Here is a 24542-nt window from a genome sequence, read left to right as displayed (position 1 = left end):
TTCTGATAAAAGAGCCCTTGAGAAAGTGAAGAGACAGGGTACAGGAAAGAGCACCCCAAAGCTGTTTAAATATGATGCAGGCAGTTAAGGGACTGAGCTACCAGCCAATAAGACAAAGGCTCCTGGGAGCTTTACAGTGGAGGAGACTAGGGCTCAGAGAGCAAAAGGAACCGTCGTAAAGCCACTGAGCAACAGTGACTTACTAGGGTTTCAGCGCTGTGCCATTATCTCATTTAATTACCTGAGTGCATTATCTCATTTAATTCTCCAAAGAAGCCTCAAGAGGAAGAGATGATTTTTATCTTCATTTAACAGATGTGCACAAGTAGGGTGGTGCTCAGAGAGATTAAGGCCACAAAGCTAGAATGTGTCGGAGGCAGGATTTGAACACAAGTCTCAGGTTCTAACCGTTCTCTCCCACCGCTCTCCTTGGACCCCTTCGCATGCCCCTGGATGCCTCGAGGAGGGCCTCTCCCTGGGCTGGCCTGGTGAAGTGCTACGAAGAGGGCTTCCTCTTTCTAGGAGGTGTGGGTGCAGAGGGCTTTCTGTATTGGGGAGATAAAAGAGCCCGTTTGGGATGATTTTATCTGCTTAGCAAGCCGGTTTCATTTACAGGAAGGAACCAATTTGCATTTTGGGAAAGAGTTGAGTGTAAAGGCCGCGGTGAGCGCTGGGTGGATTTATAAATAAACAGTCGACCAAGGGCATTGTGTGTCCCCAGCTGCACAATGCTGGGCTCATATTGACACCACAGACCTGTTCCACACGTCACAGCTGCCCTTTGGACAGAAAGGGCCTAATTGAGTAAGAGCAGGCTGCTAGAAATGCCAAGGAGCCGTCCTCCGACCTGGCTCCCTGGCACAGGCAGGCTGGGTGAGTCCGGCTGTGACCGGGCCTGTGTGCTGTGGCTGCTGGCATCGTGTGCCAGGTGAGAGCCCTGAGTGATGCCACCTGAGGACTCAGAAGGCTGTGAGCGCTGGGGCCGGGCAGCCTCTGCTCTTCCCACAGCTTAGAGGGAGGTGCTTGAGCCAGAAGTTTGGGCTGGTTCCACAGTAGTCACCAGACAGCCTCCAGAACTGGGTTCAAACTCTCGTTCTGCCACCAGCAGTCTTCATGCTTTCTGGAGGAAATGAGTGGCACTTCCCAGGTTACTTTGAAAATTAAGTGAGGCGAAGTCAACAGTAACCTATCAGTCGTCCTCATCAGGGATAACTGGGTGAAGTGAAGCAGGTCTGACGCCTCCCTGGGCCTCACTCTCCTCTTGGGAAAGCAGTGGGGCCCGATGCTGGTCAGGGGCCTGGGACCCGCAGGCCAGAGGGCACTGCTGCAGCTCCCAGTTTCTGGATCAGCTGGATTCATATCCTGCATCTTCCACCTACGGGACCTGAGGCGTTCACTTTCCTCTCAGCACCTCAGTTTTCCTGGATATAGAATGGGGATAATGGAGCTTGGTAGGAAGACAAAATGTAGTATAATGTGTGGTCAGTGCTTAGCATAGAGCCAGGAGCATGATAAATGTCATTCACAAATTACAGCCGAAATACCTGTTTCAGGGGGATATGCGTTTCCAAATCAGAACACTGTTAAGTCAGATATTCTGATTTGATTCCAGATGATAAAAACAATAACCATAATACCACTAGTTAGAAGGCCACTCCTGTGTGGTTATCCCCATAGTTCTGTTCATCCCATGTGCTTCCAGAGCTTCCACGGAAACCCTTGTTCACTGCTGATCCCACGTCCACACTTAGCTGGTTCTCCCCTGGGGTTTTAGCTTTTCTGGGGTCTAGCTCACCTCTCTGCCCTGATAAGGATCGTCACGCCTTTCTTACCTGACTGCTTTGAGGCCAATGTGTTGCCTCCCCTGTCCTCCCCTCGCACCTGTCTGTTGCCTTGGTCATGGAATGCACCTAACAAATTGCAGGCAGGGCATGAACAAGGGCCCTTGGGACCTGTCTGCTCAAAGACACCCCCTGCACTCCTGGACCCCCGTGAGGCACCCAGTTATTCAGAGTGTCGTAGATCTCGTCTCCTTAACGTCCAGTCTTCAATGTTCCAAACCTTTTGGGGATCCACATCTCATGGCCACCTGGCTTTCTGCACCTCAGTCCTCTGGTCATTTCGAGCGTGGCAGACAACAGCACTAAAGGCTCCTTAGGTCTGTACTGTGCGGCCGCTTAGGGAGACATCTACTTTGGTTGCTGAAACTGCCATCTCCTGAGATCCCTGTGGGACAGGAAGGGCCACAGGCTTCTCATCTCCATTTTGGAGGGAGGCCATTGGGCAGAACTTGGTACAGTTAATTACATGCCCTGCTTAAATGGCGAGGTAGAGATTTGAACCCGGCTCCTGGCCTGACCTCAAGCCCTCCGCTTCCCACTGGCCCTGCTGCGGAGAGTTCGTGGAAGCTGAGGGTGGAAAAGGGTTGGACAAGGAGGGGAAGGAAATGGGTCCTGATGGACAAATGTTTGTACAAGGCGCTAGAAGGGAGAGGGCTTCGCCAAACCTCTGGTGTGGAGGTCAGGGGTGGGAAGAGGAAAATCCTCCCTGAAACAACAGGCCATGTTCTTGAGAACTTGACCTAAATGCCGCCTTCGGGATTGACAGACTGACTCCTCAGCCCCTGCCCAGCCTTCTGCTGAGGGCCATGAGATGGTGGGGTGGAGAGGGGAGAACCTGCAGGCAGAGGGAACAACCTGTGCAAAGGCCAGCCCTGACCCTGGAAACAGCTTGGCATGTTCTAGAAACGGAAAGGAATCTCGAGTGCCTGGGAGATAGAAGGTAAGAGGCCAAGTGGCCTGACGAGGTGGGCACCACCCATGTCTTCCATCTCATCGTGGGTCTTCCACTTGCCAGCAGGGCTGCCAGGCTTGTGTGGCATGGGCTCATACCTGCTTGTGGGTTCCGTACGGGTTGGCCTCCTGTCCCAACAAAGGGTCAGATGACAGATGACATCAATGGCTATTTCTGCCTCCTGTCAGCCACCTCCGTCTTTGCAACATGAATGGGAGGCCTTGCCTGAGCCCTTGATTTGTCCCCGGCTCGTCTCTCCACAGGGACACCATGCCAGGCACTGTCCACCCCCTGGTACTCCAGTGACCCTGCTGCTGTCATAGAGAGCGAAGAAGGTAGGGGGTGGAGGGCTGTCACTGAGGGGCCCAGGACAGGCCCAGGCTCGCCCACCTGAGGTCAGCCCTGGCCCCACAGCCTTTATTTACTTTAGTCCTTGCTTGAAAACCCCAGGAGCAAGCTGCCCGGAATGAACCGTGAAGAGGCTCAAGATAATAATAAAATCAATTGGACTGTTTCCTCAGTAATTCTAGAGACTGATGCATCATTAATGTTGGTAATACAGTGCCTGTCAGATCACAAACTTCTCAATAAATGTGCAGCTGGCAAGCCCTGATAGAAATTGGAGGCAAGCAGAGAATGAGATTTGGGGCCTTTGATATATGGGGTGTCAGCAGTGTGGTGAAGTTTTTATCAATTCCTGTCACTTTGGGCCTTTGTGCTCACTACATATGTGGTCTTCATGGCACCTCTCTGCGGGCTCCCTGGATGCTAACTGCACCCCCAGTAGTGTGATGAAGGAGAGCTGCTGGAGGGGCCTCGACATTCGGCCTGGAACCTTCTGTGGGGCCTTGTTACCAAGAACTTTCCAGGCAACATGGTCAGGTGAGTGGGCAAAGCCAGAGGCCTTAGGACCTGACGCCGTGGGGCACTCAGCTATTCCACAAGTATTTGTTCAGAGTCCCTGCTGGGTCCAGAATGCCACTGGGCCCTGCCCTAATGGATTCTAGGGATTTTGATGGAAGCCCAGGGTGCGGGGAGCTGTCAAGGGGTCATTTCTGCCTAAGGGTCAAGGGTCAGAGGAAAGCGGGAGGAGCTCCTGAGCTAGTGTAGCAGTCAGTGTCTGCCAGGTAGGCCAGGGAGCAAGGCCTGTTGGTCAGGGGCACTCACAGGCCCAGAAGCACGATGACCCGGAGTTTATGGGGAGTGAGGCATTTGGTTGGGGTAGGCCCCAATAGCAGTGGAGAGAAGGTAGAAGACCCTGGAGGCTGCAGAGTGTGGTGGTCAGTGCGTGGGCTCTGGAGCCAGATTGCTGGGGCCAAATCCAAGCTCCCATGCTCACCAGCTGGGTAACCTCGGAGAAGCAACACAGCTACTCTGTGCCTCAGTTTCTTCATCTGTGAAACGGGGGTTTAGTAGCAGAAACACCTACCTTGGGGGCATCTTGTAAGCGTTAATGAATTAATACTGGTACAGAGCTTAGAACGGGATCCAGTCCATTTCGAGCACCTGATCAATACTGGCCTTACTTTTGCACAGTTATCTCAGTTAACCCCACCAGTGACCTGAGAGCCATACAGATGACATTCAGAGAGGTGAAGGAAGGCATCCAAACTCACACAGCTGGAGGGACTTGGGCTGGGATTTGAGCCCAACTGCTGCTGGGCTCATGTGCAGTGGGCCTCAGGTGCCTGCGGAGAGGAGGTGGCATGTGGATGGGCCTAGTCCAGCACCCTGCAGAGGACTGGCCTGTGAGGTCAGGTCGTTAGCAGGGAGGTTAATTCACAGGGTGGGCAATGGGTGGGATAGGCTTTGTTGGTGACTTCTGGAGGCTGGAGAAATTCTGCGACTCAGGACTTGAGTGTGGAGAGTCAGAGCTGGCTCCTGAAGTTTGACAGGAACAGGTGGGCTCCACGTGGCAGATGAGCCAAATAGGAACCACTTTGTTAGCAAATCCCAGCGGCGGCCTGGGGTTCAAATGCTCCTACTGCCCTCCTGCCAAGGAGCAGGCCCTGAGAGCCAGCAAGGCCTGCAGCCTCCTTGACACCCACCCCAGAGCTGTGGCCTTAGAAACACAGTGAGAGGACCCCTGGGCTGTTTGGAGGACTGGGGGCGGTTGTGCATTCTGATGTAGCCATGGCTGCATGGACTTGCTGAGGGCCTGCCCTGAGGGCCTGGGAATTGGGTGTGCCAGTGCTGGAAGGCCAGTGCTCCTTGGGGTCTCCTGGGCACAGGATCCCCTACTCCACTGGACAGGGGTTCCCCCTAGCCTGCCTTTAATGTGTTCCTCCCTCCTTGGCTCAAGGGAGCCCCTGGATTTACTCCTTGGTTCTTTATCTGTGTTTGCTTTGAAAGGAAGGCAGGGTTGCCAGGTCCTCTGGGGCCTCAGGAAAGAGGAAGCAACCTTATTAGACTGGGGTGTGGAAGACAGAGGGGCCTGCACCTGGAGCAAGAAGAGGTGGTGTCTGGGTCCAGGTCTACCCCAGGCTCCCTCTGTTTCCCTTGAGGCCTCCGTGATCCCTACAAGATCTCCAGGTGCTGAGCCTGGGCCACTGCTACTTCTTCTAGGTTGGGGAGGGGTGGCTGGTCCTGCATTTCACAGGTGACTTGACTGGGAGGAATCTCTTTCCATACCCCCTCCCCCCCATGGTTTGGGCTTGGAGGAAGTGTCCCCTCTCACCCAGAGAAAGCTCAGGGCCATGTGGAAGTGGGGGCTGGGTGAGGCCATGAGAGAAGCTTCAAGGCCCAGTAGCTTGCAGGTACCTTAGAAGGAGGAGGGCCTACCAGGAGGCAGGTAGGAACATGGGTGCCGGCTGATTCTATCCTGAGTGGGTTCCACCACTGCTGTTATATGACCTGAACAAATTCTCAGCCTCTGAGAACATCACTTTCCTTGTCACCACAGTGGGAGGTCCTTGTACCCACCTGATTGCAGGTGTCGTGGGCCAGGCCCAGTGATGCTCAGAACATATCTGCTGTTGAGTGCCAGCCCTGTACCAGGCTCTGAGTGATTGATCCTGGTTTGACCTAGGAGCTCGAAGCCTTACTAGGGAATCAGACAGGCCAGCAACTCCATATAGCAGGAGAGCCTAGTGTCTGTGATGAGAGCTCTGCGCGTGGAGCAGCTCAGGCCAGTCTGCTGGGGAAGGGCATTCACGGAGCACATCCAAGAAGAGGTGACCTCAAGCTGCACCCCAAAGGATGAGTCAGGGAATGCTCAGCAGAAAGGGGACAGCAGAGGGCATCAGGCCTAGGTAGGTAAGAGGCAAGGCCAGGGAACTCAACAGGAGCCTGATCACATCTTAAAGGGCCCTAAATGCCATCATGCCTTAGAGTTGATCCTTGACACAGCATCAACAAGAAAAGATTTGGTGGTGACGTAGCCAGATCAGATTTGTAGAATGATCACTGTGGTGGCCACTTGGAGGAGGTTCTCACAGAGGCCCTGAGGAATCCTGCCATGGTCCAGGAGAGAGGATATGAGGCCCAACCCTGGTAGGCACCTGGGCATGGGAGCAGGGGCACAGCAGCGGTGGGGGTGGTCTGTAGGGGCATGGGTTACTGTGATATCCTAGGAAAGTAAATTCTAAGTGCCATGGGGTGCCCTTGGCCCTCAGGGCTTCTGCACACAGAATCCCACGAGCTCTGTTTAACCATGCAAATGCCAGGTCTCTCCCCAGCATATCTGAGCAGGTGTATTTAGAAACCTGGTTGAGCAGTGCAGGCCTAGTGAGACCCACAGAGGCTGGGACCCTGAGGATCCGAGAGGACAGACACCTCTAGAGGAAAACGGTGGAACTGATTACAGATTGCAGAATCGTGAAGGGTACATGGGGATCCTGTAGGGAGTAGACTTGGTCAGACAGAAGAGAGGAGACCGAGTTCTTACCTTGAGAGTTACTTCAGCAGACAGTTACAGAGCCCCCTTCCTTTGCTGGCTCTGTGGGTGATCAGCCCTGGGGGAGCTCCTGGCTGTCTAATGACTGGGCAGGGGGGAGCACATGGCACTGTCAAAGCACTGAGCTCACTCCGCTAGAGGGGGAGGCCGAGGAGTCGGCCCTCTGGGAGGAGTGGGAAATCCCCAGGCCAAGAAATGAGGGAAGGGCATCTGAGGCAGAGGGAATAGCACCTACAAAGTCTCATAGTACCAGAGGACTGTTGTCAGAGTGGCACAGCCCTTAAATCAGGCCAGAAGGCGCGGACTTTGTTCCCATCTAGGGCAGCAAGTCAGCCAAGCCTCTCAAGTCAGAGAAGAAAAGCGGGGGGTTGCTGGATCCTGGGGAGCCTGAGCTCCACCCCAGTGGCCATTTGGGGGTCAGGCGAACGTCAGTGCTTGCCAGGCACTGCCTGCCCAAGGAGGGTGGCTGACCAGTGTGCCAGCCTTCTGGCAGCTTGCGTATTTCTTGGCATGGCCACAGTGACGGGAGCCGTGGGGTTAGAGAAGAGCCTATTTGCCCAGGAGGAGGGGCTGTCTCCAGGCAGGCGACTGGCACCTGCCCCTCCGGTGTTAAAGTCCATCTGGGTGAACCAGGGCAGGGAGGGAGGAGAGAGGCCAGGTGACCGCCATCCTGGCAGGTGTGTCCTGTCATTCCAAACAAAGACAAGCCACAGGGCCCTGGGGGCCAGCACTTTCTTGCACTGTCCCCCCTTCCAGGCGCGCGCACACACACACACACACACACACACAAAGGATGGACCATCAGCCCTCCACACTCAGGGGACATGATGTAAGGAACAAGGTGTCAGTTATTTACTGCCAGTTGCCACAACAGAGAGAGATAACCAAGGACCAGAGAGCAGGGAAGTGGCCTGCTCTGGGTTACATACATAGGGAGTTGGACCAGCAACAGGCTTACTACCTTCTCCATGGCAATATGGCCCCCAAAGCTTTGGGATGAGCTGGCTGGGCCCCTGGTGGCTCAGGATCTGGCCACCTTCTCTAGCTCCCGCCTTACTGCATCCATGATCCCCGGGAGGAGGAGCTGTCTGCCAGCAGTGAGCAAGCTCCTCGTGGAATCACAGCCTGGGCAGCATCCTTCACCTCCCTCCACCTAGAACCACCCAAGGAAACAAACCCCAAAGCCCTGGTCCTCGCCTGTGTTGGGCCAGGCATTACCCAACCCAGTGGAAGATGTGTGGTGGGAGAATGGACACGGTGAAGTCCTGAGCCCCTCCTGACAGGGAGGCAGAAGCCCCGGCTCTGGATGTGTGTAAACATGATTATTTTTAGTACTCGGAGGCCTGTGGGCGCAGCAGCGTGACCTGCATTTGGCTCAGCCCCTTTCTTCTGCCCCACCCAGGATAGGAGGCCTCCTTTGGCCCCTCTGCCCTCTCCCCCATCAGTCTTAGGGCTGGGCCAGTGAATTCAGGACCCTCTAAGAGAAGGAGCTGGGTGGGGGAGTTGAGGCCAAGACTGGCTCACAAGCGGCAGGATGTGGTTTTCAGAGAAGCGACATTTCAAGCTGCAAGAGAAATATTGGAGCCACACAATTTCATGTGTTTTCCATGGGCTTTTATTTCCTTAATCCTTGTACCTTCCTTGGTATAAACGCTGGGAGGCCTGGTCCCAAACAAATGTGCTGCCACGTGCACCATCGTGTGTTCCTAGGTGTGCAGGGCACCTCACCCAAGCCCTCACCCATGAAGCGGGATAATTCCCACCCGGGCTGGTGGAGGCAGGGGGTGAGCTAATGAGATCATGGATGTCCACTCACTTGTTCATTCAACAAACACCTCTGAGCATTGATTTTGTGCCAGACACTATTCTAACAACTGGATATAAAACAGAGAACCAGACTGACAAGGGGCTGGGCCTAACACCGTCGGGGTGGGGGTGAGAGACAGGTAATAGGTAAGTACCTGCATAAGCAATAATCATCCTGCCGTGCGTGCAGCGCAGGGACAATACGGAGTGATGTGTTATGGAGTGACTGGATTTTAGACAAGGACAATCTGGCAGGACCTGTTGAGAGATTTAAATAAAACAGAGCCAGCCACGCTAGGGGGAGGAGATGGTAAAATGCAAAGGCCCCAGGCCTGGGAAACCAGTGGGGGGCGGGGGGCAGCGACGGTGGCGGGCAAGCAACGGGCAAGCAGCGTACTGGGTGAGGTGAGCAGCGCCCAGATGCACAGGGCATGTGGGCCCTGGTGGGGGCCTTGGGGAGGGCTATAAACAGGAAAAGATGTACTTTACAGCTACAAAGAAGACCAAGAGGGAAGTGAGAGTGGGAGGCCAGTGAGGGGCTGTTGCCTTTGCCCGGGCAAAGGAGCTGGCAAGAGGTGGGCAGATTAGAACACAAGAGGAGGGAACACATAATACCATATACAGATGATGTGTTATAGAATTGTACAACTGAAACCTATATAATTTTATTAACCACTGTCACCCCAATAAATTCAATAAAAAAGAAATAACACAGGAAGGGTGAACCAGCCGTGGAAGCGGCAGATGGCTTGGCTAAGAGGGAGCATCAGCATCAAAGACGGCTCCTTGACTTTTGGATTTGATGCCTGGCTTAGGGGAGCAGAGAGCATTTGATTCAGAAGGGGCCAGTGGAGGGTGGAAGGAGACCAGGATCTGGAGTTCAGAGGCTATTCTGGACACATGCATTTGGGATATCTGTCAAAATTCAAGTGGCGAGGAATGCTCAGGGGAGTGGCCACATGGGGAGCGGCCACGTGGGGAGCTCCAGGCCCCGGTCTGGCACAGCTCTCCTCCGGGGGCTGCCTGCCAGCCTCAAGCCAGGCTGTGCAGCTGGGTGCTCCCTCCGGAGCCTGGAGCCCGGACTGTGAAGGCACCTGGCAGGGCCTTGGGAGCAGGTGGCATAGGGGCCACTCAAAGGATGGTCACAGGAAATGAGGTGGGAATTCCCGGCTGCCTGTGGGAGTCAAAGGGACCAGCTTACCATACAAGCAGTTGTGCCCTTGGGAAAAATCTCTTGGCTTGTTATAGCCTCAGTTTTGCTGTCTGCAAAATGGGAGTAATAAACGTCACTGACCTCAGAGGGATGAATAACTGCCGAGGTAGCATGAGGAGAGCGACGGGCTCTGCTCCAGCTCATAGAATGTCTTCGATTTCTGGAGGAATCCTTCTCCCGGTCCCTCTCCAGTTTGCAGCCGGAATCCAAGTTTCAGGGGCGGGCTCCTTTGCTGTTGGGGCTTCCTGTGAGAGCCACAGTCCCGGGCCTGGGAGTCTGCCAAACCCAACTGTGGAGGCAGTGAACCTCGCCGTGGCCTCGGGGACTGGCCCACTGGCCGTGGCTTTCTGAGCGCCAGCCTCAGGTACGGCTAGGAGAGTAATGCACTCTCGGAAATCTCACAGCTTTCTGCTTTATTTCTCAAGAAGAGCTGGTTTTGACTCCTATCAGCATTGATGTGGTTGTTATTGTTGTGTTGTTGTTGTTGTGTGTGTGTGTGTTTTAACTGCTCTGGGCTTTAGAGCTGTGGTGGAAAGTGAGGAAAATAGCAGATGCTGTATCCATTTGCTACCAAACTGTCTTGAAATGCTATAAATATTTCTATAAAGACGAGCTTCCCCAGCCCAATGTGTTAGTTACCTCCTCCCTGACAAAGTGATTCCCGAAAATTAAGACAAATAACCTCTTAAATCACAGTTGTTAACCTCAGGTGTAAAAACCGTTAGTACTCGAGCCGTGGGCCAGAGAGACTCCTCACCAACTGACTCCATGTGGCATTGAGAGGGTGGTGGCCATGAGGAGAGAACCTGGTGCTTAGTCAGAGGGCCCAAATCAGAAGCCTGGCCCTGCCTGCCACTCACTGCTGTGGGACCTCAGACTGGTGGGCTTACCTCTCGGAGTCAGCAAGCGTCACTCAGCTGTGCTGTGTTCCTCAAAAGTACTCAGAAGTGACTCAGAGGTCTGTGCCCTGCATTAATCACGAGGTAGCAAAGCCCTCTGCCCCAGTCCCGTCTGTCCCCTGGCTGTGTCGAGGACAGCATCCAGGGCCTAGGACACTGGCTAGTCTCTTTTGCAGCAGAGAGAGCCCTCAGAGCCTCCAGCAGGCCGGCAGCAGAGAAATGCCACTGTTTCATCTCCAGCGTTTGTTTCTTTTCACATCTAACCTCCGTTCATGGTGAACGAGGCTAATTTTGTACTTAAGGTAATAGGATAAAGTTGTTTGTAAATAAATGTATTTTGGCAAAAACTGTGAATTGATTTCAAGAAAAAATATTAAATAAATGGCACTCTAGATGGCAGCAGGAAATGACAAAACCAGGAAGCTGGTTAGGGAACGTGGGCTGCACATGGGGTCTCTGCCCAGGAAGTGTGCGGACCAGACCCAAGAACAATGAATGTGCCGCCAAGGTTTCAGATCCCTCGTCCGTTGTTCCTGAGTCCCCACCGGAGCAGGCGTGCCGGCATTTAATCCTGGCTGCCACGTATACAGACATGATCGTGCTCTGTCATCCTCCTCAGAGTGCTCATAGCACCATTGTCTTCATGTCTGACCTGCAGCCCAAGCAGCCCAATTTGCCCCTATTTTACAGGTGAGGAAACTGAGGCCCAGGGTTGACAAGTGACTTACTTGAGGTCGCACAGCCAGAAAACTGACCTGAACCCATGACACTCATCTCTTGGCCACTTTTTCTTCCACTCACAAAAATAGCATCCTGGTGTTTAAACTTCATTCATTCATTCATTCATTCAGAATCTTTGTAGCCTTGTGGGTAAGAGCTCTGGAGCCAAATGGTCTGCTTTGCATTTCAACCACTTCCTGGCCACTTGACCTTTGGTAAGTTCCCCTTTCTCTCTGTACTTCAGTTTCCCCATCTACGAAATGGGCATAAATACCACATGAGGCTGTTGTGAATAATGTGTTAACAGTGTCTGGCTCAAGGTCAGGCTTGAGATTGGCTGGGGATGGGCAGTGCAGGGGCTCCCACCTGTGCTGGGCACTGAGGAATTGTAGAAGTGAGTGGGCAAGAGCAGCTCATGACCTGGTGACTGGGAGGTGAGAGGTGGGCATACACAGAGAGAGCATTTTGAGTGGACAGGCGAAGTCAACAGTGTGTTGGTCACCACCAGGCACTGGGAGGAGGGACGGGGCCATTGAGGAAGGCTTACCCCTCAGAAGGAGGCCATGGGAACAGGACTTGTGGAGAGCAGGAGGGCCTGCTGGGCAGAGGAACTGAGTGTACCAGGGAACAGAGACATGAACTGGGGTGGCCACAGCATCCAGTCCTAGGATGCTGGTGCAGGGGGGCTGGCCTGGCCCTGGCAGATAACAGCATCCAGGACTTCTCTGGACAGAGGATAGCTCCCATTCCTACCCCCTTGCCACCCTCTGCAGCTGAGGCCTCTGGGCTCCACTCTGGAGTGGGGCAAGGGTTGAGGCAAAGTAGAGGCCTGGTTGGTTTGTCCCAGTGCTAGGCAGTGCGAACCTTGCCCGAGAGCTTTGGCACCGATAATTGTCTATTGTTCTTCGGGGGATGAGCCAGCTCCCTGCCATCTGTCTGTCTGCCTGCCTGTCTGTCTCTCTGTGTCTGTCTGTGCTGTGCAGTATAAACAGCCCCTCCTCAACACATCGTCACCACGGATCTGCTTGCAGGCCTGGAGTGACTGCCCCAGCCCACCCGGAGACCCATTTATCCTGCTGCTGGGGCGAGGGGCCCACTCATAATCCTCACTCCACCACAAGATACAGATGGTTGTATTATTAATAGTCAGAATTAATCAGCATCCATGTAGGAGCTTTCTTTCCCCTGGGGAGCAGCTTCTCAGGACAAGCAGCCCCAGGAGGTCCCTTTCTAGTCCCCACTTGTAGGGGAGGTGGGAGGGGGCAGAACAGAGGTGACTCACAGGAGATGCAGCTGGGAGTGGCCCCAGGCCTGGATCCGGGGTCTGGTGGCGACACCCCATTGTTCTGGCCAGAAGTGGAATCTCCCCCACACCTGTCTTCAATGCCAGCACACCTAGGTCCTAGGGTGCTAGGAGAAGCCTCGGCCCTGGGGGGTAGGAGGGCAGCACTCAGCTTGCTGGTGAACTCAGGGGTCTCAGGCGAGAGCAGAGGAAGAAGGTAGCGAAAGGCCAGGGGGAAGCAGGGCCTGGTGATTGAGCAGGAGAGGGCTCTAGTTGGGGGCTGCAAATGGGGAGGTAGCCTTGGGTGGAGTGGGTGCCGAATACCAGGAACCCCTCCACCCCACCTGGGCCAGATGCCTGCTCCTCCCTTCTAAGCGCCGCATCCTAGGGGTGATTTAATGCCGGCAGCAGGCAGCTTCCTGATTGATGGGTCTGTTCCTGACAGGCCCGACTCCATGAGCGCAGCAGCAGTGAGGGGCCCTCGCACAGTTCTGCAGATGGCTGCTTGCCCACCTGCCTCCCTCGCCCACTGTCCTGGGCCCTGCCTGCTTGTGTGCATCAGAGCTTTCCATGTCCCTGCTTCGTGGTCCCCAAGCACCCGAATGCAGGTGTGTGCTGTTCTGGGCGTGAGCACATGTGCAGATGAGCCACATGTGTGCCTGATGAGCACACGCGTGTGCCTGCATACAAGAGTGAGGAGAGAGCGTGCATCTATGTGAGTGTGTATGCATGTGTGTGTCTGTGTCAGGGTGTGACAGGTGCCTGCAGGCAGTCACCACCTCATCTTGTTTTCCTCAGATAGGCGCCGTCCACCGTCACACATCCACACACTCACACACACGTGGTGACCTATGCGGCTGGCCGAGACATCCCGGCCTGATCAGCAAGCTCATCGGTAAGGCTGCACCACGGTAATCGAGCGCAGAGTGCCCTGGCCCAGCAGTCCTGCAGGGAGTTGGGGAGGTGGGCTCGTCCCCAGAGCATCTCTGGCTCATCCTCATAAGGGGAGGTTGAGAGGGGAGGACACAGCATCTGGCCGGGCCCTGTGCTGTGCTCCTGAGCCACCTCTCCCCACCAGGTCCACAAGCCTGCACTTACTGTGCCTAGTTTTGAGGACAGCCCTGTGTCGTGGAGAAGCCCCGTCAGGAGTCAGGCAGATCAGGGCTCAAACCCAGGCTCTTTCCCCAGCTTGTGTGGTAGCTCCCTCTGCCTCTCCCATTCTCAGCACTTCCCCATCTGCACAATGCTTTTAACAGCAGCCGCCTCATGGGGTTGTGGTGAGGAATAAAGGGGTATGTAAGCTGCTAGATAAGTCAAGGCTTTTTCCCCATTGGGCCTCAGTGTCTCCATCTGTAAAATGGTAATAAGGATGCTCACTGGCCATCTTATGGGGATGTTTGGGGATCAGGTGAGAAAAAGGACCTGTGAAGGCTGTGGGGCGGTGCCCACCATGCTCGTTTCAGCTCTGAGAACATGCAACAAGGGGCTCTGGGCACATGGGGGCTGGTGACGTGTGGGGACCCAGGTCAGACGCCTCCATCTGAATCTCCAGCTGCCACCTCTAGCCTCAGGACATGGGTGGGTCACTTCATCTTCAGCTGCATCTCTAGGAGCAGTGGACCCCTCATTTAAGGGGCATATTGATAGTATGTGCCTGGTGGTATGGCGGACAGGCTCAGGCTCATGAGAAAACGTGGATTGCGTTTAGCACAGCACTGGACACGAGCAGTCATTTACATCAGCAGTATTTGTTCGGGTTTTGCCAACCTTGTTGCCATATAGGTGGACGCTAAGTTTGGAGCACAGGTGGATGCACAGTGCATGCTGTGTTAACATCATATCACAATATTACCTATGTTTCCAGCCCTCATTTCCATCAGTCCCTACCCAGGAAGACTCTTCAGGGCAGCTCAGAGGGGCTGTGGTGAAATTGCACTCCTGCCTTCAGATGGCATCCTGGGGATGGAGGTGGTCAGGGCTGACCTCTGCTAGCTTCTGGGAATCAGGGTGCCGGGCCCCACCACAGCCACCTGGCTACCCAGTAGGAGGCTGGCAATCACCTCTGCCTCTGCCTCAACTGCACCGAGCTGGCCTGAGGCCTGAAAGAAGGCCCAGAGGGGAATGTGATGTGTCACCTGAGAAGGTGAGGGCTGCAGACCCCACTGCAAGCCTAGGTGCTTCCTCCTGCTGGCTGCACACTGAACCTGAGAACGACCCCATCACATGTGGGCTCCCTGGTCAGTGCCCCACCTCTTGCCAGCTGCTGGATCCAGAAGATGTCCAAAGTCCCCAACCCCTGCAGGTGCTTCGCTGAATAAATGAGCCCCTGGTACCCAGGCCAGGGCAGGCAGACTCAGCCAGGGGTGTAAGGGCTCAGAGATGTGGGGGCCACTGTAGGCCCAGATGGGCAGGGAAGAGAGGCAGGCCAGGCTGAAAGGACAAGGGGTTTAGCTTGCTGGAAGGGATAGCATTCCAGAAGGACAGAAGTGTGTGGGCAAAGGTTTGGAGTCATTCCTGGGAAAAGGCATGCCCTCTCCGGTAAGACATCTGGGCTGTTCTGGCCCAGACAGCCTCAGCTCTCCATGCCCAGTGGCCGTGGGGTGAAGCAGATGGCCGGTGTGGGGCGGGGCCACCCTCGGCCTGAGCCAAGTGAGGCCAAGTGGCCCACACAGGCCAGAGCCTGAGACCTTGGCACCAGCCACTCGGAGCTCTCGACTCGAGAGTTAATGATTCATTTGTGGCCAATTTCTGCTGGCCTTTGCCTGGAAATTCCCAAGCCTGCCCCTTCCCTCAGCTCCAGGAGCTCCAAGAGTACAGTCTCACTTTCACTTGGCTGCAAACATCTCACCCACTCTCTAGGGAATGGTTTTTCAAATTATAGCAGGAGTGATGCAGGTTAGCCATTAAGAAGAACTGTCTGGGCTGCTGGCCGAGGGCTGGGGTGGCTGGTTTGCGTGTAGTAAAGTTAGAGGCCCCTATCTGACCAGTGCCCCAAGTGCTGAGGGAAGGGACCCAGTTTGTGTTCCAGGTGCCCCTCCAATTAGTTCAGAGCAGATGTGAACAGAATCCAATCGAGTATAATGTGAACAATGTTGCAGCAGTTACAAAGAGGGAAAGAGAGCTTGACCCAGAGCAGGACTGCACTGGTTAGAAAGAGCAACAACACGTACAAAGACCCTGGGGCACGAAAGGAGGTTGTTTAGGAAGGTTGAGTTGTTGTGTGGCGTGGCTGTAGTCTAGAGGGTGTGAGAGACTTCTGGAAGTATAGACACAACTCACAGGTGATTAGTGAAATTTGACAGTGGGAGTTGCTGACAATGCGGAGTCAGGGCTGGTTCCTCAGCAGGGACAGGTGTGTTTGATTTGGGTTTGGGGGTCATTTGTCCATTTGTGTCTTGATTCTGTGACAGCCTGCTCTGTGCCAGCTCAGGCCCTAGCCTTGCACAGGTCCCTGTACCTGCTTGGAGGTGGGCTAGAGGGAAGGGGTCCTGTTCAGTGATCTAGGTGATGGGGTGACAGGGACTCAGCGAAGCCCATTGCCCTTGGTGTGAGCACAGGGCTGTGGAGAGGCAGGAGGGTGGCTGGTGCCTTTCAGGCTCACCCAGGCCTGTCACCCCAAGTCCTCGCGTGACCGGCAGGGGTGTTGGGCAGCCTTGAGGAACTGTGTGTTCCTGGGATACTATGCGCAGAGCCCTTGGAGGTTACCCTGTGTCCTGTAAGATCAACCTGGTCTTACTGAGTCAACATGTGACGATGAGCAGACTGAGACCCAGAGGGGCACAGCTCAGGGCCCCATCTCCCAGACCTGGCTGGGGGTACACATATCCTTCCACCCCCTGCAAATGTAAGAACATTTCCCCAAACCGGGCAAAATAGAAGAGCCTGATTCTCCAGGCTGAAATGTCCAGGGGCTTGGGGGCGAGGCTTCCGTAATATCTTTTCCACTTTGCAGATATAATTTCTTCTGATTACTTCTTGACAGTCCCAGGAGTTGGTGGTAAACAACCGCTCTCCCCAGAATGTTTCCCTGTGACAGCAGCTTTCTCTGGCGAGGGTGCTATCAACACTTGGCAGGGCCTCTTCCCAGCTCCCTGCTCCTGAGAAGCTAGAGCTTCTGAAAGGCATTCAAGAATGTGGCGCTCTCCCTGTGTGCTGGGGGAAGGGGCTGGCCAGGCAGAGGCTTAGCCTCTTTGTTCCCCTCTGCAGCCAGCAGCTCAGCCTGGCCTCAGCCTGGCCTCAGAGCCTCAGATGGCCCCTGGTGTGGATGGTCCCCAAGCAGAGGGTGGGGTGGGATCGGGTGTCCTCTGGCTCCCGCAGCCCTGGTTTTTGGGTCCTTGGCACAGCTCAGGGCAGGAGAGAGCCTGACTCCCCAGGGCAGCTCTGCCAGGCCTGTCTGTGGCCAAGAGACCAGCGGTGTCCCAGCCCTGCAGCCTCCATGGTCTGCGTCACACTGGCTTAGGTGTCCTGAGTCAGAGCCAGGAAATGGATCTGCTGTGCGGGGGTGGAGGTGCGGCTGCCCTGGGCAGCTGGGGTGAACCCCAACCTCCTGCTTGTCCACGCTGTGGGGTTGGCTTTGTGCATCCGTCCCCTGGTCTGGCCTGGATTTGACCAGTGCCTGGAGGAGAGACAGGTGACATTTACTGTGCCCAAGCCCCTAACCCCACAGGGCCAGTGACTGACATTGACAAGGACACAGGCTCAGCTAGGTTGCTGTATCTTTGCTGGGGCTGGACCTGTACCCCTCTCCTGGAATGCCCTTCCAGACTTGGCCCCTGGGCAAGAATTTACCTAAGAATTACCTCTTTGGTGAAACCTTCCTGGGCAGCCCCTCCTCCATGCCACCCTCTGTGGACTTCTATTAGGACTCCTGTTACAATGTGTGTAATCACGTTTTCCTGCAAAGGGCTCCCTCATTCACCTGTGCTTTGGGGTTGATGTATCTGTGTCCTGCATGCCTGATACATAGTAGACACTCAATAAAAGCAGGCTGGATTTAATTAAGGGGGTTCCCGAAGGCAGTGTTGGAGTGTCCATTTGTGAATGATGTGGTGAAGACGGAAGGCGGGAGTTTGCAAGCAGAGAGGCTGAGCTCCTGGGCCAGAGGCCCTTTGCCAGAGCCCCTTTGCAGCCTTGGCGGCCTGAGTAGGGGCTGGGGGCTGCGGCGGCCCCCTCCCCGGTTCCAGCCAGCCAGTGCCTTCCTTGCCTGCTGGAGCCAGCTCCCTGGGTTGCCCGTGTGATCACTCTCCAGAAAACACCCCAGTGGAAACTGCATGAATGATTGATAAGAGCTGAGAGCTGTTTAATTTTTTCCCCCTGTTTAATGGCTATCAATAATTTAATACGCTCTCTGTATGTTTTTAAGAAATAGCACCCATTTTGCCGTCTCCGGTTTAGCGGGCTAAATGATTTAAGTGTTGGAAATGTGCTCTGAGGATGGAAGTTGAGTGAGTCAGGAATCTGGAGGCCGGGTGGGGGGAGGCGCGTTCAGAGCCAGCCAGCAGCATCTTGGCCTGTGTGGGTGCGTGCGTGTGTGTGTGTGTGTGTGTGTGTGTGTGTGTGTGTGTGTGAAGGTGGGAGGGAGGGGGGAGGGAGGGGGCGGGTAAAAGCCAGTGCCTCTCTGCTAAGAGCAAGATAATTGCTTTTCCGGGTCTCACTGAGCAGCAGCTGAACAGCTGTCAGCTTACTCCCCCCACCCCCAGTGCTGAGCTTTTCTGGATGACTCTGGGGGGCCGGGGGTGGGGGGCTAGGAAGGATCTGCTGCTGGTACCACCATGGGCTGAGAATCCCCCTCCCCCTGACATCTTTGCCCCTTCTAAAGCTTTCAAATCCTTTTTAATGATGCAGTTAGTTTGCTGCCTGTGTGTCTTCCAGATGGGGCAGGGGTGTTGTGGAGTGGGGTCTCAGAATCACTAATCTTGGGCCCCAGAGGGACTTGGAAGGTCATCTGCCAGTGCTCCCCCAAACTTTCCAGATGCGAAGGATCACCTGGGAGGACTTATTAAAAATTTAAATTTCTGGGCTGTATTCCAGACCCACAGACTTCCATTCTCAGGGGAGAGGCCTAGGAAGCTGTGGGTTTAACAAGCAGCCCAGGTGATTCTTATCATCAGAGGAGTTGGGGAAATAGAGAGGCCAGCTCCAGTTTTGATGCTCATAGCACCCACAGCACCACATGGCTGATCTCCTCTGCTTGCATGCCTCTAGGGATGGGGTGCTCCTTACCTGTGCAACAGCACACCCACCTGTGGAAGGCTGGACCCAACCAGCTGCCCTCATGTGCACGGAGTCACCCCCTACAGGACAGACTGCCTCTCCTGGGTTATCTGGGCTTCTTTGTTGGGCAAAGAGCTTCCTTTCTTAGCAAAGGGATCTTAGTACCAGAGAAAATGCCCCCCAGTGAGCCCAGACATGGGGGTGGGGAGGAACTCTCCTCTCCAGACCTGGGCACCCCTTCCCAGGCAGGCAGGTGGCATAGTGCTGTGGCCTGCCCCTAGTGGACTGCAGTGGGCACATCAGTTACTGCTGGCAGGCACCAAGGCAATGAGGACCCTGGGGGAGGCAGAAAGATTGCTGGGCCTCAGAGCTGTCTCGGCCTGCAGGGCCAGTCCTCCCACAGGATAGAAAAATGTGTCTCATCAGAGGCTGTTGACTAGGCAGCATCTCTCAGATGACAGTGGGAGAAATGAGACTACAGGGGCTCCCCCAAGGTCACACATCCATTGAAGACTGAGCTGGAACTGCAAAGACGGGACAGACGGCCCAGAGAGGGGCATCCAAGACTGAGGACCTGATGCTGGGGGCCGGCTGAGAACCCACCCCAGTCATATGCCGGGGGGTGGAGGGCAGGGGAAGGCTCCCACCTTCCAGATCGACACCGATAGAGACTGAAGGGTTTCAGACAGAGCGATGCCCGCCTATCTGACATCACAGCTCTCCTTTGCTTTGCCTGGCCATTTGCTTTGTTTTGGCAGAGCTGCAGTGCTGACTGCTAGTCAGGCTTGCTGTTTTATTTTAATGGATAATAAGAGGAAAGGAGTGCTACACATTTCATGGGTATCACCGTCCACTGTAAAACAGAGGACCCCTGCAGTCCTCCCCCACTCTGTAGACCCTCTCTGAAACCCCAAATTCATCCCTGCCCTTGATCTATTTGGGAGAAGCCCAGGTCCAGGGAAGTGCTGGCCTGTGAATGAGACTTAAGATAGCCAGACCCCACCCCCCAGGCCTGCCCTGGTCATCACAGCATTACTGCAGGGGGTTTCAACCCTGGGGGAAGAGGAGGAGGGGTGCCACCTACCCCTGCCAGGGCCCCTGTTTGGAGAGCTCCGAGAGCTGGGGAGACCTCTCAGAAGGGAAAAACTTAACCCCACGCTCAGGAAGACCCGGCCCCAGAGAGAGAGCTGAATGAGTATGGACACCCGGGCAAGGCCTGAGGAGCTCAGGGAAAGCTTCCAGGTGTAGGTGCCACCTGCCCTCAGGCTCGAAGCACCATAGCAAGGGGAAGGGCATCCCAGTTGCAGCACTGTGAGTGGGCAGAGGGGAGCTTGGTGAGGCAGGCAGGCCGGGGCGGGGCTGGATCTGGTATAGTGGGAGGGCAGAGAGCCGCAGAGGTCGGTTTGATTTTAGCTTCTATTGAAGTATTACATCCATTCAGAAAAGTGTGCATGTCCTAAGTGTAGCTTGACAAATTGTCTTGAAATGAACATACTCGTATCTGCCACACAGGTCAAGAGACAGAACATTCCAGACCCCCTAGACCCATTATGTGCTCCCTTCCCGTCCCTGCTGCCCCCCCAAGGGTAAGGACTACCCTCACTTCCAACAGCCTATCATCAGTTATCAACTGCTGCCCCCACTGCTCCAAACTTAGTGGCTTAAACCAAAGAACCACCATTTACCATGTCTCATAATTCTGTGGTTTGCCTGGGCAGTCCTCTGCTGGTTTCCCTTGGGCTCATGTCACTCAAGTCACCTGAAGGGGGCTAGCTGGACCGGAAGGTCAAAGAAGGCCTTAGTCACATCTGGCAATTAGTGCTGGCTGTTGGCTGGGCGCCCCCAGTTCTCCTCTGTCCCCCGGTAAGGTGGCCTGACTTCCTGCCGTGGCCAGGCAGTGTCCCAAGACCTCATGAGGCCTAGTCTCTCTAAGTCACAAAGTGCCACTTTTATCAAATCCTGTTGGTCATAAAGACGAGTCTCAAGGCCAGCCCAGCTTTACGGGTGATGAATAGACTCAACTTCTTGATAGGAGGAGCTACAAAGAATCCGTGGCCATATTTAGTTCACCTCGAGCACAGAGCCATAGCTTTGCCTGTTCTTGACCTTGATCTAAATGGACCCCTTAAGCATGTTCTCTGTGTCTGGGTTTTTTGGTCAGCATTAGGTTCTTAGGTTTATCTCTGTTGTTGGAGGTAGCTGCAGATCGTTGGTTCATTGCTGTGTCGTGTTCCATTGTGTGCATACGTCACTTTATCTGTTCCACAGTTGATGGTTATTTGGGAAGTTTTCATTTTTGGCCACTGTGAACATACCAGCACCCGTCTTTGGGTGACCACATGCCCATGTTTCTGTGGAAGTGGAAATGCTGGGCCACTGACAGACCACAGGGCAGGAGATACGCCCAAACTATTCTCCAAGGGAGTGAGCATTGTGTGACCCACCAGCAGTGTTTGGAAGGTCCAAGAGGACTTTGTGGAAGGGAGTGAGATAGTCATTGGGGGTTTTAGAAAAGCCCCCAAGCTGAACATGAGTGGGGAGATATCTCTGACCTGGTGCTCCCTGTAATGTCCCTTCTAGGTTCTCCCCTAGCCTCAGGTCTCCAGGCTGGGGGAAGTAGGGCCATCAGACCAGATCTCTCCTACTATACTTTTCCCACCCCGGGGTCCTCCCACTGCCCTCTCTCTTTTCCCCAGAAGCTGCCTTCCATGGTTGGCCTGATCGGCCCACAGTCAGGGAAGCTAGGTGCCTGCAGGAGCTGACGCCTGAGGACCAGGAGCTGGGGGAATTGGCACAGCGGCCTCCATCCATGACCGCTCTGGGCAGTGGGCAAAGCCAGGAGACTCGGGTTCTGCTTCCAACCTTGCCATTCTCTTGCTGCGGGATCATGGGAGGAAACCCTTCCCCTATCAGGGCCTCAGTGTCCTCATTTGTAAAATGACAGACAAGAGTACCCACCTCACCAAGTCTCCTTCCTCTCCCCAACCCGAACCCTGTATCCCAAACTCGAACAAGGGGTGGCGTCAGGAGGCGCTTGGAAGCTTGGCAGGCGTCCTGATTTCAAGGCACCTGTTAGTTCGCCAGTTTTGTGTACTGAATACCTTCGCTGCACCATTTACCAGTCACTCGTTCACTCGCTCACCCATAGCCTCAGGCAGTTTGTGCAGCCTTGTTAGATTCAGAGAGAAACCAACATCATTCCCCATGTCCAGCCACTCTGCCCAGGGACCGGTCTATAGGGGGTTGGAGACGTGGCCAGCGAGACCCGGAGCCACGGGGGGATGAGCGAGGAAAGGAGGGCAGGTCAGAGAGGGTTCCACGGAGGCATCTGAGCAGAGTCTGAAAGGCCAGGGGAGCTTCAAAAGCAGAAATGTTGGGCAAGGGCTCCGAGCAGAGCACCCAGCACGCTCCTAGGCGGGGGCCCGGTGACTGGGCTGACGGCAGCATGGCTGCGGGTTGTGCTGGCGTGGCTGCTGCTTGGGGTACAGGACACGGAGGGGCTGCCCTCACCGCTGGGCTGCTTCCAGGCTTCTAAAGCCAAGTTCAGGAGATGGGCCTTTATTGGGGTATTGGGGAGCAACGTCCAGTTTCTAGGGTGATCCGACTTCTGTGGGCCGGCTGGGTCTTCCAGGCAATGGCCAAAGGGGCCTGGTAGGCGAACCTAGAGTCAGTGAAGTGGGGTGTAGACCCCCCACAGGGTCAGACCTGGAGCTCACTGTGCCCTCTTCTGTCTCTGCAGGACTCAGCTGTGCTCGGGCAGGTTGGACTGCAGGGTCACTGCCTCCTTACCCCGCCTCCTTTCCTGACGCTCTCAGCAGACTCAAGTCCTGATCGTGGGCAGAGGCCTCAGCAGGTAAGAGGCATGGGCTGGCCCTCACACTGTGTGTCTGCTGGTGGGGGCCCAGCTGAGCGGCTGGTGCTGTTTCAGGGCCTGGAAATTCAGGAGTGAGGCTGTCATCACTGAGGAATTAGGGGAAGGGGCTTACTTCTCAGTAAGGGGAATATACCCTGGCCCAGGACTTGGACATTTGGTTTGATTCTGTTGCAGACTCCCAGGGTGGCCTCATAGCCCTCTCCCTGCCACAGCTGGGAGCCTCAGTTCTCTCATCTCCTACATGAGGCTAATAATCGTGACATCCTCTAACATCTGAGCACGCAGCTCCGTGCCAGACCCTGTGCTAAGTACTGTATGGTTACTGACTTTTTTGTCTTCACAATAATCCTGTGAAGCAGGTGCTATTGTTGTACCCATTGTACAGTCAGGAAAACTGAGGCTTGTGGTTGGGAAATGACTTGCTCAAGGTCACACATCTGGCTGAGCCCCCATGGGGGTCATTTCCAGGTTTGTGTCTCCAATGCACCAGCCCCTAACCCCTGGTCTGTTCTGCCCTGGCTTTAGCCTCTGCTGGCCTCTTCTGGGGTGGGCATCAAGGTGATCGTGGGTGTCCTCAGAAGTACTGGATCCTATCCTAATGCAAGGCAAAGGGTGGGGCTTTTACAAAGTGACAGTGGCTGCTGGTTGCCTGTGTGTGGGTGTGATGTGACATGAACCAGGCCTGGCCTCCCAGGTCCCTGAAGTGGCACCAGGAGGGTTATGTTAGCTAGATAAGGCTCTCCCTCCCTCTGCCTCCCAAGTTCAGTTTCCCAAGCTTGTATTAAGCACTTGCTGTATACCAAGCCTGACGTCAGGCCCTGGGATGCAGAGAAAAGGGTGTCCCATTCTGTGCTCTGGGGGAGAAGCAGGGAGACCACAGCAGATGTGGAGTGGACTGTGTTCATAGGTTAGAGGGGGTTCCTGGGGGCCGTGACCCAAAAGTAAGTAGTTTTGTGGGGAGACAGGAATAGGGATGGGTGGGAGATCCTCACAAGATGGGAGATGAGGTTGGCAAGGGGATGGGAAGATCATAAAGGGCCACAAGTGCCCGGTTGGGGAATTAAATCCCAAGGGCAGTAGGGAGCCATGGAGGGTTCTAAGTCAAGCAATGGCCTATTGAAGGTGTCTGCATTGAAAAAAAAACCATTGGAGAGTCCCCAGCTGGAAGCAAGGAGACTAGTGGAACTATCCCAAGGTCCCAGCTAGGACCAGAGAAATGGGCATGGACAAGGAGTGAGAATCACAGAGACTAAAGCAAGGAAGCTGGCAGGATTTGCAATTGGCTGGTTGGGGGGAGGATGGCGTTCGGGGAGACATGAGGGTAGGAAAGCTGCCATCATGTGGGATGGGAATAAATGTTGCAGTTCTGAGTGAGTGTGAGGAGTCTAGAATCCAGGAAGGCTTCTTGGAGGAATGGACCAGTTTGTGGTCCAGAATGTCTCTGAGAGAGCTGAGATTTTCATGAAGAAGAAGATGATTTGGGTGGCATAGTTACACACGGGCATGGTGTTCTCATACAGAAGTACAGATACACATGCAAGTCCCAAGGATAGTTACCCTCACAGACACGTGCGTGCTTGTAAACCTGCCCATGCATGCTAAGGGTAGACAGATGTGCATGCGCACACACACATGAATGGTTGTGTGTGCACAAAGAATGCTCCCTTATGTGCATATATACACAAACATCACCCAAGCATGCTACAGACATTCATGTGTGCACATGGATGGACTCATATGCACGTACACACTCACAGACACACGTTCACAAACTATTGTATTGATGCCACACAGATACACAGGCGCAAGTTCTCATAACACAAGGCACTCCCCCACACAGGGACATG

The 24542-nt window shown here is 54.7% G+C and overlaps 1 protein-coding gene across 4 annotated transcripts in view; it reads left to right on the top strand.

Annotated features, from left to right (window-relative positions):
- ZMIZ1 (zinc finger MIZ-type containing 1) overlaps window positions 1-24542 on the top strand; it is a 220471-nt gene that overhangs the window by 21856 nt on the left and 174073 nt on the right. For all 4 annotated transcript variants that reach the window (XM_087824290.1, XM_087824289.1, XM_087824291.1 and 1 more), the window contains exon 2: window positions 22561-22674. The gene's annotated coding sequence lies outside the window, so the exon portion shown is untranslated. The remainder of the gene's footprint in view (window positions 1-22560; window positions 22675-24542) is intronic.

Source organism: Miniopterus natalensis, chromosome 14, assembly GCF_054644295.1.
Source record: "Miniopterus natalensis isolate mMinNat1 chromosome 14, mMinNat1.hap1, whole genome shotgun sequence".
Taxonomy (NCBI): domain Eukaryota; kingdom Metazoa; phylum Chordata; class Mammalia; order Chiroptera; family Miniopteridae; genus Miniopterus; species Miniopterus natalensis.
Note: the sequence above shows the minus strand (reverse complement) of the source record. Positions and strands in the feature narration are given on the sequence as shown.